The sequence below is a fragment of the Pelophylax lessonae genome (genome assembly GCF_965119305.1).
Source record: "Pelophylax lessonae genome assembly, chromosome: 6".
Taxonomy (NCBI): Eukaryota; Metazoa; Chordata; class Amphibia; order Anura; family Ranidae; genus Pelophylax; species Pelophylax lessonae.
In genome coordinates, this window is record NC_138773.1 from 319,400,846 (window position 1) to 319,414,364 (window position 13,519).

Consider the following 13,519-nt stretch of genomic DNA (forward strand, 5'->3'; position numbering starts at 1 on the left):
CACAAGCAGATTAACCCGTTCCACTGATATTCTCTTTCCATTGCTGGCTAACAAGAATTTTATTAAATTTAAAGGATAATAGCAACATTATTATCTTAGGGTCAAATACTTGTAGTCTCCTTGTTCTTAACAGGGGCTACTATGTCATTTTCGTTTTGGCTGTAGTTAACACAGACTGATTGTATAGTTTTTCACCTGGTTTTTCCCTAAACTTAAGTTGGCTTGTGATTTCTCACTGTCGCCAGTAGATGTCACCGGTATCACTGGTTATAGTATGAGATTTCACAAACAAAACTAAGTTATGAATATTTATATTTCCTTCACCCAATCCAGTAGGAGGTTTAGGGCAGTGGTGCATGATGGGGGAGGATATAAATATTTGGGACAGGCCATGTGCTCACTCTCTTCCCCTGGGCTGGGGACTAGGGAGGTGTTGCTTGATGGAGCTCTGCTGTGTAACGGAGCTCCAATACCCAGCCTAGGTATCTCCGCTGTATCATCCTTGGAGCTGAGGAAGTACTAAAATATCCAAGGCAAAATCCCCCCCCCCCCCCCCCAGTAACTGCACGACACACAGTTCTGGGAGTCAAACTAGAATGCCTTGTTTATTGAAAACACAAAACACAAGGGACCTACACTCTGCCAAAACCCCTCCCTCTTCGAGACATTCCACACACAAAGCTGAACATCCCATAATAACCTTACTCTAGCCAGACAGGAACAATAGGACAATAGAATGCAGGTATTTAACAATAACAAACCCCCACACATCTCCTGAGGGACACTGCTCCCTCACTCTTTCAACACAAACCACACTCTTAGTGTCCATTCTGCTACATGCTGTTAGGCCCAAAAGCCTGTTTTGGGGCCTAACGTGTGCTAAAGTGGTCCTGAAGCTGTCCTGCCCGGTCTGGAGGAAGCTGTGCCAAGGAGGAGACCCAGGGAAAGCCCCTTGCTGGAGAGATCCAGGGAGAAGGTTGGTCTCTCAAATGGTGACTCACTTGGAAGATTCACTGACATTTGGAAATGTGCTTGCAGTGTTGCCGGGGAGGCCTAAAGGTCCTGGACATTGATCTGGATTTGGAGAGTCTGTAAGTGATCTGCTACGGTATCTGGGACCCTTAACCCTCACCTCCTCAACTGTTCTGCAATAAAACTTTAAAGAAATGCTAACCTGTCCCTGGCCTCTAAAGGTCCTGATTTAAGGTGCCAAAGGTGTGCTCCATACTATTAAATCCTTAATCAATATATTTTCTATTTTGTGTTTTTTTTTTAAAGAATAATTAAATGTTATAATGTGATCAAGATTTATGTTATCAAGATTTGTTTTGTTTGTATTGACATTGAATCATTCAGAAAACGATGAATAAAGAATAATGATAAAAAAAAAAATCCTCATAAACTCTAGTTCCCTATGCTTGTCGCCCAGGCTAAAACAAAAAGAAAATAAATTGGCTTTCTTTTTTTTTGCCTCAGAGGCTTAACACTGGATTTTACAAATGCCGTTTTTTTTTTTTTCTTTTTAATAAATGGATTCAGTTGAAGGCAACATGATTGTTCTGGAATACATACACGTTCCTACAACAGTCTGAAGAGAAACTATGGAAAGTTTAATGGTTTTGCTATCCATAACATCAGGGGTTGCCAAACTTTCTAAGCAAAGGGCCAATAACTATCCTTCAGATTTTAGGGGGGTCAGACTGTGGCAAATGGGAGTAGAAAATGTCCCGGTTTTTAGTGGGAGTAAAACAATTACATAGCATCTGTGGTCAGTAGGAGGAAGAATAGTGCCCCATCATTGATATCAGTGGGAGGAATAATGCCCCATCATTGGTATCAGTGGGAGGAATAATGCCCCATCATTGGTATCAGTGGGAGGAATAATGCCCCATCATTGGTATCAGTGGGAGGAATAATGCCCCATCATTGGTATCAGTGGGAGGAATAATGCCCCATCATTGGTGTCAGTGGGAGGAATAGTGCCCCATCATTGGTATCAGTGGGAGGAATAATGCCCCATCATTGGTATCAGTGGGAGGAATAATGCCCCATCATTGGTATCAGTGGGAGGAATAATGCCCCATCATTGGTAGTAGTGGGAGGAATAGTGCCCCTTCTTTGGTATCAGTGGGAGGAATAGTGCCCCATCATTGGTGTCAGTGGAAGGAATAGAGCACCACCTTTGCTGTCAGTGAGAGGGATAGTGCCCCAATCATTTGTGTCAATGGGAGGAATAGTACCCCATCATTGGTATTAGTTGGAAGAATAGTATCCCATCATTGGTGTTAGTGAGAGAAATAGTGCCCCATCCTTGGTGTCAGTGGAAGAAATGGTGCTCCATCATTTGTGTCAATGGGAGGAATAGTGCCTCATTTTTGTTGTCAGAGAGAGAAATAGTGCCCCATCCTTGGTGTCAGTGGAAGTAATAGTGTCCCATCCTTGGTGTCAGTGGAAGGAATAGTGTCCCATCATTGGTGTCAGTTGAAGGAATAGTGCCTCATTGTTGTTGTCAGAGAGAGGAATCGAGCCCCATCCTTGGTGTCAGTGGAAGGAATAGTGCCCCATTGATGGTATCAGTGGAAGGAATGGTGCTCAATCGTTGGTGTCAGTTGGAGGAATAGTGCCTCGTTGTTGTTGTCAGAAAGAGGAATAGTGCCCCATTCTTGGTGTCAGTGTAAGGAATAATGACCTATTGATAGTATGAGTGTGAGGAATGGTGCTCCATTGTTGGTGTTAGTCAGTGGGAGGAATAGTGCCCCATTATTGGTGCCAAACAGTGGAAAGAATGGTGCCCCAACATTGGTGTCAGTAGAAGAATAGTGCCCGATTGATGGTATCAGTGAGAGGAATGGTGCTCCATCTTTGGTGTCAGTAGGAGGAATAGTGCCTGATTGTTGTTGTCAGAGAGAGGAATAGTGCCCCATCTTTGGTGTCAGTGGAAGGAATAGTGTCCCATTTATGGTATGAGTGGGAGGAATTGTGCTCCAACGTTGGTGTCATCAGTGGGAGGAATAGTGTCCCAATCTTCTTAGAGGTTTTGTTTTTAGGGGAGTTCTAGGGGATAATTGGCTAATAAAGTTTTGCTTTATACTGTATACTTTTATAAGTGTGGCACCCTCTAGCTAGTGTGCTAGGTGTGATTACTTTAGTTGTTAGTGTAGGCTAATTGGCTGGGAGCCAGGCCTAGATTATGAATCTGGGTCAGGGCTGAGTGACTCAGGGAGGCTGGATAACTCATTCGGACAGCTCTTCTGGTGCCTCCCCCTGTTTTCTAGAACCTTGGAGAAGCTTCCAGATACAGTGGGTGGAAGCTAGGAGGGGCTGTTTGGAATATTTATGAGGGACCCAGGCAATCTTTAGTGCATAGGCTGGCAGGGTACAGGCCACTTCATAAATTAATCATGCCAGCAGGGGCAGTCGGTCGGAAGATGGAGATGGAGTGCTGAGGAGGCTGTCGGTGGCCCTTAAGGATGCCCCCCAGTCTGGGGGGGGGGGGTCACTTCAGGCCTGGGGCTCAGATGCTGGAGGGACCCTCTACAACACAGCAGGAGCAGGTCAGCACATCTGGGAAATTTTCTGAGAGTCAGCCAGGTGGGCCGGTGAGTGTCAGTCTGGAGGACTGTAGAGAAATTAGCCTGCAGGGCTGGTGAAATGGGCTGCTGAAATGGGCTGCTGCAGCCAGGAAGCCTGGCAGGGTCTTAAGAGGTGGTGCTGGGATCAGTGATCACAAAGAGGAAGTGCAGGGAAAGTATGAGCTGTGTCACTCTATCAGTTCTCCAAGTATAGGGGCTGCAATTCCCTGCCTGTAATGGGCCTTTGCTACAAAACCGCAACAGGCTTGAGTTCTGCAACAAGAGTTTGCTGGAGGAAGAAGAAGAGCTGTATATAGGGCTGTATATGGGAGAAGTTGTCCCTGAAGTTTGCTTGAAGTCAAATGGGCATTCCATAACCTCCCATCCCTATCCAAGTTTATTACCCTCAGTAAAACGAAAAAAAACAAAAAAAACAATGCATGGACTGTTTTCTTACTCTGGAGTGACTGTAAAAATTGGGTGTGCCTGGCTGTGCAGGGTGGGGGATCCCATTCTACTTGCGGTTTCTAGGGGGCACGCTATCTAATTATTTCTTACATTAATTTCTTTATATTATTGTTATACATTTGATGTTTTGATTTGTTTGGGATCTGTACCCAAAGGTCTCTTTTATGTTGTGTTTCATGTCTGGCCAATGACATTGACCACATTTGGCAGTGGCCATATTTAGTCAATGATATTTGCCACTATCCCCAACCAATTTGTTTATATTACAGGTGACAGCTCAGTTAGGTGTACATGGCGATAATTATGTCTGTGTCTTTTTACCGTCAGCGGGGGTCTATTTACATTCAAGCCCCCTTGAAAAGTTCCCTTGTCTTGATGTTGAGGGACAAGAACCTCTTCCCCACCTATGTGTGCTCCAAGAAAGAAGATGGAGTTAATATGGATGGGGGGCATGTTGGAATATGGAAGCTCCTTTTACGTACTTACCTGCTTTTAATTTGAAGTTTATTGAAGTTCCCTGAAAGTAGGGATGGGCCGAACACCCCCTCCCCAGTTCACAACAGAACTACCGAACAGGGGAAATGTTCTAACCCAACGGCGAACCCCATTGAAGTCTATGGGAGCTGCCCCAAGAAAGAAGGTGGAGGTAATATGGATGGGGGGGCATGGTGGAATATGGAAGCTCCTTTCACACACTTACCTGGTTTTAAAGTGAAGTTTATTGAAGTCCCCTGAAAGTAGGGATGGGCCGAACACCCCCCCCAGTTCACAGCAGAACTACCGAACAGGGGAAATGTTCTAATCCAACGGCGAACCCCATTGAAGTCTATGGAAGCTACCCCAAAAAAAGAAGGTGGAGGTAATATGGATGGGGGGGCATGGTGGAATATGGAAGCTCCGTTTACGTACTTACCTGCTTTTAATTTTAAGTTTATTGAAGTCCCCTGAAAGTAGGGATGGGCGGAACACCTCCCAGTTCACAGCAGAACTACTGAACAGGGGAAATGTTCTAACCCAACGGCGAACCCCATTGAAGTCTATGGGAGCTGCCCCAAGAAAGAAGGTGGAGTTAATATGGATGGGGGGGCATGGTGGAATATGAAAGCTCCTTTTACGTACTTACCCGCTTTTAAATTGAAGTTTATTGAAGTCCCCTGAAAGTAGGGATGGGCGGAACACCTCCCAGTTCACAGCAGAACTACTGAACAGGGGAAATGTTCTAAACCAACGGCGAACCCCATTGAAGTCTATGGGAGCTGCCCCAAGAAAGAAGGTGGAGGTAATATGGATGTAGGGCATGGTGAAATATGGAAGCTCCTTTCTTACACATACTTGGCTTTAAAGTGAAGATTATTGAAGTCCCCTGAAAGTAGGGATGGGCCGAACACCCCCCAGTTCACAGCAGAACTACCGAACAGGGGAAATGTTCTAACCCAAGGGCAAACCCCATTGAAGTCTATGGGAGCTGCCTTAAGAAAGAAGGTGGAGGTAATATGGATGGAGGGCATGGTGAAATATGGAAGCTCCTTTCTTACACATACCTGGCTTTAAAGTGAAGTTTATTGAAGTCCCCTGAAAGTAGGGATGGGCCGAACACCCCCAGTTCACAGTAGAACTACCGAACAGGGGAAATGTTCTAACCCGAACAACGAACCCCATTGAAGTCTATGGGCGCTGCCCAAAGAAAGGAGGTGGAGGTAATATGGATGGGCAGCATGGTGGAATATGGAAGCTCCCTTTTTTAAAAAGGGTGTGACCACATATCTGCCCCCTCCTAGAAGAATGAATAAGGAGTAAATTGGTACCCGTTATTCATCCTCACAAAGTGTTAAAAGAAAAAATACATATAACACAATCTATTATTAAATGGTGAGCATACTTACCTGCTTTTAAAGTGAAGTTTATTGATGCCCCCTGAAACTAATCTACTGCAATCATGGCCTCCAGTGGGGTAGTCCACCTCAGGCACAATGACCCATCATCAGCCAATCTGTGCACGCCGCACTCCCACTGCTAAATGACAGATTCCCGGCTGTGGTAATTTGGTCAATGACCTCACCGGGGATTCTCGGCAGCAAATTTAAATTTTTTCACAGTTGGGAATCTGTCATTTAGTGGCGGAATTGTGGAGTGTCCAGCCCACCCAGGCTCAGTCACCATTGACTTCAATGGCATTCTGATGAAGTCTTCAGTTGTTTCAATGAGGCCCAGGTTTTTACCAATTTGGCCTCTTCAATCAAAATGCCCATGATTCAAACCAAACCAACACAATGGGGTGTATTTATAAAAAAAGTTAGATTTTTAGCAATTTTAGCAAAGATTAGCAATTTGCTTAGTAAAAGTACATGTATGTGTTCTTTGTTAATGGGAAAACAAATTTATTAGGCTATTTCCTGTGCTGGTTGAATGTTTTTCAAATATTAATTAAAAATGTAAAATATCAAATTTGGCCACTAGATGGCACTAAGTGTCATAGAAATTCCTATGATACTTAGTACTTGGGTGATTGGAGAGGGGCAGTCGATGTCCAAAAAAAGTTTCACTTGATGATTTTAATAGTTTATGGAAGATAAACGTATACAAGTAGAGCCAACGCGTTTCAGGGAATTGCCTCCCCCTTCTTCAGGGCTGTTTTTTTGGAGAATGTTTAGACTCTGAAAGGGTTAAATATATTCGATCAGCAGCTCTGCAGTATACCGGGGGTTGTGAAGCAGAGGCAGCTATCAGAAAGGTAGCTGCCCTAGACCCCAACGAAGTCTATCACCTACCATCTACAAATGGAACAGTGGTGGCTGGTTGAATAAAATTTGGGGGGGCGGCAAAACCAACACTCCCCCCTAGGCGGGCTGGCTGGCAATCAAATCTACCACCCCCTCCCTCCTCCCTCCCTCCTCCCTCCCTCCCTCCTCCTCCCTCCTGGGACGGATGGACGGCTGGCTGCCAGCATCCTCACCTGCTCCTTCCCCGAGCGGCTGTGAGTCTCCTCCGGCCTTACGTCTCCTCCCTCTTCATGGCCAATGGCCAGTAAAATCGCTTCTCTTTTCACCAATCAGGAAAGGGTTCTCACGACCCGCTTCCTGATTAGCTGGGAGGAAAATCAGTTTGATAATAGTGAATATTCATTCGCTATTGTCATACCACTGGGTGGTCTCACTGCGCAGTCCCCCCCCCCCCCCTTTTTTGAAGCCTATTAGAGCCTCTGGCTCTAATCATGTGCTTCAAAAAAAAAAATCCCTTATTGGAAACCATGCGTCCGGCGCCCTGCATGTAGATTAGGGGGGCGGCGCCCCCAATGGACAGGCCACCACTGAAATGGAATATAACCCATTGGAAGCAGTTCCCTTTTATACCCTCCACACAGTAATCCGCCGCTAGGCAGTCTCCATCGGCATCAGTCCAGCACTGTCTTGCATCCAAACAATGTTACTTAGTGCCATCTAATGGCCAATTGTGGTATTTTTTGTTTTAAATAATTGATAAAACATTGTCATACCACTGGGTGGGCTCAGGGCGCAGTGCCCCCCCCTCCCCCTTCAGGGCGCAGTGCCCCCCCCCTCCCCCTTTTTTGAAGCCTATTAGAGCCTCTGGCTCTAATCATGTGCTTAAAAAAAAAAATATCCCTTATTGGAATCCATGCGTCTGGCGCCCTGCATGTAGATTAGGGGGGCGGCGCCCCCAATGGACAGGCTACCACTGAAATGGAATATAACCCATTGGAAGAAGTTCCCTTTTATACCCTCCACACAGTAATCCACCGCTAGGCAGCCTCCATCAGCATCAGTCCAGCACTGTCTTGCATCCAAACAATGTTACTTAGCGCCATCTAATGTCCAATTGTGGTATTTTTTGTTTTAAATAATTGAAAAACATTCAACCAACACAGGAAATAGCCTAAAAACATTCAATATTTGCCCCGTTCGCACAGAATATATGTATATGCACATTCACTGAGCAAATTGTTATGTGAATTTATGTATTATTTTAATACAGTATATACTCTTACCTCTAAGTTATTTTTTTCATTTTTCGCCCACACCCAAATATACTGTTCTGGGTAATAATAATAACCTGAAAGGCATGCAGGCTGAAAATACATCATAGCGTCCCAGTTTTTAAATCACAGTCCCTATTTTTATTGCTCTCCGTCGTCTTCTCAGCTTCCTTCACAAGGTTTTTTTCCTCCACCATGCCGAGTGTCAGAAGAAAGTCAACATTAAATCTCGTTCCAGACGGCTGAACATCACATGTCGTATCACACAGCGCGGCGGCATGGAGCTCTCAATATCGGCCGCTAAATTAGATCGCAATGTCCTCACGCTGGGTGTACCCTGGGCTACTGCCTGCTGTATGACCCATCTGCTGAGCCGAGGGGACGTGCCTCCCTGCATATGAATAAGGAATTTGCTCTCCGCTGTGTCTGTCATGTTTCTGCGTATATTACTTCCATTTACCTACAATAGAGAAGCCGCTGGAAGCAGAAATGTTCTGATATCCTGAAAAGAATGGCTACATTGGAAGGGCTGATACTGAAACGGTAACAAAGTATCACCGTTTCCCTTTACAAACCCATTTCATTTATGCTTGGTGCAGAAGATGTATGACTGCAGCTCCTCCATGGGCAAAGATACACCATTCCTCCAGAAGCGCATTTGTGAGCTCAGGCACTGATGATGGATGAGAAGGCCTGGCTCGCAGTATCCACTCTAATTCATCCCAAAATTGTTCCATCGGGTTGAGGTCAGGAAGTCAAAAAGTAACTCTCCTGCACTAAGGTGCTATGCTCAAGGAAAGCATAGGTGTGCGCAGCCTAATGCATTAAGGTGTGCACACCAAAGCTCAAACACACATTACCGATCACTCACAATGTTTATTCAGAAAGGGAGGGGGCCGGCAAATTATATATTTACCGGCCCCTTTCCCCACAACAGCCATCTGGAGAGGAGAGGAGGGAAGCCGGAAGAGCTGTGGGGGTAAGGGGGAGGGGAGCCTGGGCAGTAGGGGGAATCTGTGCTGCACAGGGTGATTAGGGTGTGCCTGGGCACACCTGGCACACCCTGTGCGCACACCTATGAAGGAAAGAGAGTGTGTCTTAGATCAGTGTTTCTCAACTCTGGTCCTCAGAGCACACTAACAGGCCAGGTTTGCAAGAAAACAGAAATACATCACAGGTGATATCATTTTCTGCTCAGTGATTGCAATATTCTAGTCTGCATCTCCCCATGGTAATACTTAAAATATGGCCTGTTAGTGTGCCCTGAGGACCGGTTTACAACAGCTGACCGTTCTCCTCTCTCAGCGGGGAACAATCGCGGGTGTCAGGCGGCAATCGGAGCTACCTGACCAGTGCATCGGAGTCCCCGCTGCCGAGTGGGGGCGGGAGCGCGCCGGCAGTGGCGCGCACTCGCCCCCTAGCTGCAGGCGCACGACCGACGTAGGTCTATGTCGGTTCGGGCAGGAGGGCCAGCCTGCCACAGTAAATTGGTCTGGAAGCCGTTAGTGTATGCTTGATGCACAAGTAACTCTGTGCACTTTTGGATATTAATATACGGCAAGCGCAAATAAACTCGTTGTGCTAAAAAGCGCAGTTCTCAGCTCTTTTGAATAAGGTAACGGAGCGCGCTCAGCAGTACCCAGTAATACAGACACACAGGCTGTTATCCCATTGGATGCTCGATAGAATGTCCTGCCTAAAGCACTGAGCTCCGTTTATTTATGGGACAATACAGGGATAACAGCAGGAAGTGATGGCTATACAACATCAGGCAATCAGTTCCAAATGTTCAGTCACATGACATAAGTTACTCACATAGAATCAGCCAATGACACACCTGTATATATTCAAATATACAATAGAAAGGGGGAGTACACGATCATGAATGAGCAGAACAGTGTACACAGCTTCCTGCCGTTGGTGTGTGGAAATCCAAACACTGCAGTTAACAATGAAACCCATGTGTAGCGGAATTCACACCTAACACTACACAGTGAAACCAGCGTGTAGAACCGTAAACGCTGCTCTGATCAAACTCATAGAAAGAAGACAGGCGCCACTCTAAGTGCAGTAAGGAAAGTTTAATGAGATAGATCAATACACACCAATTTACTCACAATTGAGCAGGTAAAAAAAGGTTCGTCCGGGTGCCACAAACAGTCAGTAGTATTGCGCTGTTGCCTGCCTACGTCATCACGTCCTTGCGTCACGACCAGGGGAGCGTCGCCAAAATTACACCTCTGTGTCCCCAGTATCCAGGAAGTGCCGACATCCATCGGCTACAGAGGAGTACTACTGACTGTTTGTGGCACCCGGACGAACCCACCTCACGGACGGACCAGTTAATATGTTATACACTGCCTTTTTTTACCTGCTCAATTGTGAGTATATTGGTGTGTATTGATCTATCTCATTAAACTTTCCTTACTGCACTTAGAGTGGCGCCAGTCTTCTTTCTACAGTACCCTGCAAGTCTTCTTCTCACTTGTGACAGAGCAGCCTTCAGTGCCCAAGGACTTTATATACATATGGACTCTTTATGGACTTTTCCTGTGTATATGTGCATTAGACATTTTTATTGTGTATGGTAGCAACTGTTGGTTTCCCTTTCTTTTCCTTGCGCCAGTATACCAATTTTTTTGCTAATCAAACTCATGCATTCACTCCCACCACTACTACTAGCTTGAATCCCACTCAGCAAGGCTCAGAGAACAATGCCTGATAGGATTATACTACTGTTCCCATAGACGTGAGGCTATCTGCAGGGAAAGAGCCATGCTGTTTCCACTATGGTGATCAGGCACAGTAGAAAGACACGAGCGTGTATCCCTTCATAAAGGCAGATAGATATCAATATGATATTGACTTCGCAGAGCAAACATATCCCCACCAAGCGAACAAATCTGCACATTATACAGAGACCCCCGCTGGTGGTCATATCCTTGCTGGTTGATCCTTGAACTCCGCATCACAATACACATAGATCTCTACCGGTAAACAGACCCATGCATAGCGCATGGAGCGTTCGCCGGCGGAGGTGTCTATGTAGAGCGAACGCGTCTACACATCTTAGGGAAGGTTTTCACTGCCAGTAGTCTTTCCTCAATGCCGGTTCGCCCGCACACGCTCTAATGAGTGTATTGCAAGCAAACCGACAACAGGAACCATAATGACAAGCTAAATAAAACACATCCTGAAAAATGTCCACACTAATCCTAATACAATTTCCACAACATTACTTCCTTGGAATGTATGTAAGCTCCCTGTATAGGTGGATTTGTATAGAGGGGTCCTGTTAGCGCTGCTATACTTCACCAACATATTACAAGTTACAAGTAGTGTGGAGGCACCTATGGCGCTATTACAAGCCGCCTCTAGAATTGGTGGAACGCACGCTACACTCGTAGACCCGGAAATGCCTTCCACCGGCAAATACGTCACTTCCATCATCCAACACCATCATATCCGGCTCTATCTAGGAGATCAGCTGTAACCAGATGTATGCCAGATAGTACATCAAGACCTGTCCATAGGGAGAGCTACCCAGTAGTAGTGGGCCATCCACAGGCATGAAGCAACTGTTTCTCACCATTTTTATTTAAAGCTGCAGAATAAAAAAGATGTAAAAGCACATTTAAAGCAGAACACTATGTGACAGAGCAGTCAGAAGATCATTACCAGCACACCCTGGATCTCCAATGTGGGTCCAAAGCTTTATTCAGTGATCAGATAGTTACAGCAAAAGCTAAATTTCAGAGAGTCACATGCCTGATGAAGGAGCCTGTGGGGAATTGAAACGTTGTTTTTGCTATAACGTGATCGCCGAATAAAGCTTTGGACCCACACTGAAGATCCACGGTGTGCTGGTGACATTCTCCTGCCTTGACTGTCTTCAGTTCCAGCAGACCGGTCTATATCCACTTCAGCCCCAGAAGATTTTACCCCCTTCCTGACCAGGCCCTATTTTGCAATTTGGCACTGTGTTATTTTAATGGCCAATTGCGCAGTTGTGCGACGCTGTACCCAAACTAAATTTACAGCCTTTCTTTCCCCACAAATAGAGCTTTCTTTTGGTGGTATTTGATCGCCTCTGCGCTTTTTATTTTTTGTGCTATAAACAAAAAAAGAGCGACAATTTTGAAAAAAAAAAAAAAAAAAAACAATATTTTTCACATTCTGCTATATGACATTCCCCCCCCCCCCCCCCAAAAAAAAAAAATTTAAAATCTAAAGTTTTTAACATTTTAGGCTAATTTGTTTTCTGCTACACATATTTGTTTAAAAAAATTGCAATAAGCGTATTTTGATTGGTTTGCGCAAAAGTTATCGCGTCTACTAACTACGGGAAAGATTTATGTCATTTTCATTGTTTTTTTTTTTTTCACTAGTAATGGCGACGATCTGCTATTTTTATCCAGGACTGCGACATTTTGGCAGACAGATCGGACTCCTAACTGACATTTTTGACACTTTTGGGGGGACCAATGACATTACTACAGTAATCAGTGCTAAAAATTATGCATTGGTACTGTAATAATGCCATTGGCATGGAAGGGGTTAACCCTGTTGATGATCAAGGGGTTAAAAGCGAGCCTAGGTGAGTGATTCTAACTGTGAGGGGGCGTGGCTTCTGAAATGATCATAGAGACCTGTGTTGCTATATAGCAGGATCACATGATCTCTATGATCATCCCAGGGAGAAGCGCGGTAAGCTGTGTTTACAACAGCCGACCATCCTTCTCTCTCAGCGGGGAACGATCGCGGGTGTCAGGCGGCAATCTGAACTACCTGCCCCATGCATCGGCTTCCCCGCTGACGAGCGGGGGCGGGAGCGATCTGCTGGCGGTGCACGCTCCACCCCCTAGACTCCCCAGAGCGAGCGCCGTACATGTGCGGCGATTTGCCTGGGAGCAGCTGCCTGACGCAGTATATCTGCGGCGGGCGGTCGGCAACCAGATATATACTATTATCCAGGAACGTGTACATTGAGATTGTGTATTATTCTGTATATGTGACAGAATGAGACCCCGCCACTAAAAATGGAGGAAAACATGACACAGGATTCACATTAAGGGTAATGCGAGGTTCCAGACTATCATTTCTTATCGGAGAAAGCTGTGTTTTCTCCAGATTCTGTAGTTCTTGATTACAACCTCCAATCCTGTGTCCAAATCTTACCAAGTGCCTGCAGCCTGTCTGAGTGCACAGGGGTGCAGGTCTGACAAAAGGTCTCACCAGGGGTCAGAGGAGTCTTGGCAATCTTCTTATAGCCTAGGCCAGTGATGGCGAACCTTGGCACCCCAGATGTTTTGGAACTACATTTCCCATGATGCTCAACTAAACTGCAGAGTGCATGAGCATCATGGAAATGTAGTTCTAAAACATCTGGGGTGCCAAGGTTCGCCATCACTGGCCTAGGCCATCTTTATGTAGAGCAGTTATCCTCAAACTATGGCCCTCCAGCTGTTGCGGAACTACACATCCCATG